Source organism: Anopheles gambiae, assembly GCF_943734735.2.
Source record: "Anopheles gambiae chromosome X unlocalized genomic scaffold, idAnoGambNW_F1_1 X_unloc_38, whole genome shotgun sequence".
Lineage (NCBI taxonomy): Eukaryota > Metazoa > Arthropoda > Insecta > Diptera > Culicidae > Anopheles > Anopheles gambiae.
The window spans coordinates 42,501-45,000 of record NW_026902646.1 but is presented as its reverse complement, the minus strand read 5'-3'; the positions used below and the strand labels follow the sequence as shown (position 1 = coordinate 45,000).

At 56.6% G+C, this 2,500-nt stretch overlaps 1 protein-coding gene across 1 annotated transcript in view; it reads right to left on the bottom strand.

Moving 5' to 3' along the window:
- Nucleotides 1-37: 37 nt before the first annotated feature.
- Nucleotides 38-2,500, bottom strand: part of LOC133394699 (J domain-containing protein DDB_G0295729-like) — a 6,729-nt gene continuing 4,266 nt past the window's right edge. The window contains exon 2 of the mRNA XM_061663228.1: nucleotides 38-2,500. This exon is cut by the window's right edge and continues 3,262 nt beyond it. The gene's annotated coding sequence lies outside the window, so the exon portion shown is untranslated.

Genomic DNA, 2,500 nt, shown 5'->3' with positions numbered 1-2,500 from the left:
CCCTCTCATAATCCGCCCCTTATGCCCTGCGAAGGGATTTAAGGGTGGACGTGATGCTCATAGGGAGCCTAACTTTTTAGCCGTGCGTTCGCACCTTTCCGTTTATTTTAGTTGAAATTCTATTTTCCAAACTGTTCTTCTGAATTCATTCCCTTAAGGGGAGCCCTATATCTGTACCGAAGCACCTTTCTTTTTTTTTACACTTTCGTTGTTCTTTTTACTAAAGTTAGCTTTAGCGTGCCGCTCTTTCGGCTTCGGCTGCTGCTGCCTGCTGGGCAGCATCAAGTCCGCCTCGCTCGACGTCATCGGGTTCATCGTCACTTTCGCTCGACCAGGCATCATGGCCGAACAGCGCTCGTAGCATTTGGATTCCACCGTTCCGAATCATTCGTTGTCTTTCCCGCCAGCGGGCCACTCTCCGTCGCCCATCTTCGAGGCGAGCGGCCTCCCTGGGTGTTGGTGGTGGAGCTGGTGGAGTAGGTTGACTTCTCCTATTGCGCTGGCGGTAGGCACGATTTGCCTCATTGTGGAGCTGCCGCCGTTCTTCAGTGCGGCGTTCGTCTTCCTCTCGCTGTAGCTGCTGTTGTATTTCAGCTTCCTCACGATTGGAAGCAGCCCGCTGTTCTCGTTCCGTGTCCCAGTCACGCTGCAGCGTTGTTGTTATTCGACGTGCCGCCTCACAGAAGCTGCTCCAGTTGTCTTGGCTGCCCATAAGGAAGTCCTGAAGACTGTCCGGCGTGACCGGATTCGGCCCCAGTTCACCAAAGTACTCCATCCTCACTCGAGCAAACCTGGGGCATTCGAAGATGGCGTGATGGGCATTTTCCGGAACACCCGCACAGCTGCGACAGTCAGGGGATTCCGTAAAGCCGTTGATGGCCAGGTACTCTCTGAAGAACCCATGTCCAGAGAGCACCTGGGCCAAGTGGAAGGTCATCTCCCCGTGTCTCCGGCCTTGCCAAGCGCTGATGTCGCGGATTATCCGATGCGTCCACCGGGTGTATCTGGAGGTGTCGGCCTCGGCGTCCCATTGGCTCTGCCACATCGTGATGGTGCGCTGCCTCTCCTCCAACCGGATGGCTGCCTTCGTTATCGACCGACCCGGATCATTAACACGCTCGAACACTCGCGCATCCTCCTCTATCAAGAGACAGATGGGGGTCAGCCCGGCGAGGAGGGTGGCGGTCTCATACCTTACGGTACGGAAGGTGCGTGCCACCCTCCGTGCTGAGACTCGCTGAACCCTCTCCAAAAGTCGACGACACTCTCTCTTCGTCACCTCGCCATGCCAGATGGGCGCAGCATATCGGATGACCGACTCTGCGACCGAGGCCAACAGTCGCGCTTTGCTGGTCTTTGGTCCACTGTGGTTGCGCAAGAGGCGGGTAACGGCATCTGCTATCTTCCTTGCCCGAGTGGTTACCTCTCGGACATGGGGCAGCCACGATAGGTGATCGTGAAGGGTCACCCCAAGGTAACGCATCGTGCGGGAAGATGTCACCTCCACGTCCCCTACTCTTATGGTGACCTGCGTAGGGTTCTTCGTGCTGGAGATAAGCACGCACTCCGTCTTTTCCGGCGCAATCTGGAGATGATGTTGAGCCATCCAGTGAGAGACACTGGCGACCGCCTCCTCGGCTGCAGCCTTCACTGCATTTACGTCGATGCCCGGAATCAGCAGCACCAAGTCGTCAGCATACGCCACCATCTCGCAGTCCTGCGGAAGGGCGACGTCCAGAACTCCATCGTACATGGTGTTCCACAGGGTGGGGCCAAGAATCGAACCCTGTGGAACACCAGCCGTGATGGACCGAGTTACTGGGCCGTCGGATGTCTCGAAGACCAACTCTCGGTTCTCGAAGTAGCTCCTCACGATTCTTTGCAGACCAGCAGGTACTCCTTTCATCTGCAGTGCAGTGGCGATGGCCTGCCAGCTTGCCGTATTGAAGGCATTCTTGACATCCATTGACACGACCAGCAGGAACCTGTTATCCCGCCCGTTCGTGCGGCGGAATCTCATCGCGCTCTGACCAGCCTCGATCACTGTTCGAATGGCGCCAATTGTAGATCGCCCCCTCCGGAAGCCATGCTGCCTGTCTGACAGCCTCACCGCAGCAGGATCTTCCAGGTGGTTGTGAAGTCTGTTTAGAATGAGCTTCTCCAGCACTTTCCCTAAGGCATCCAGCATGCACAAAGGTCGGTATGACCCGTTGCTACCCGGTGGTTTCCCCGGCTTGGGGAGCAGTACCAACCGCTGTCGTTTCCATGGTGCTGGAAATGTAGCCGTTTCCAGACAGCTTTGGTACAACGCCTGGAAAACGTCCGTGTACGCAAGGATTGCAGCCTTGACAGCGGCGTTCGGAATTCCGTCAAGGCCCGGCGCTTTTTTGTTCGGCATGGTGCTAGCTATCAGACGGAGTTCCGGGATCGTGACTTGGGTCCATGGAGTCTGCTGGTCTGCAGGCTGTTCCTGTTCTTCCTCGGAACTGATGCTGGGCCA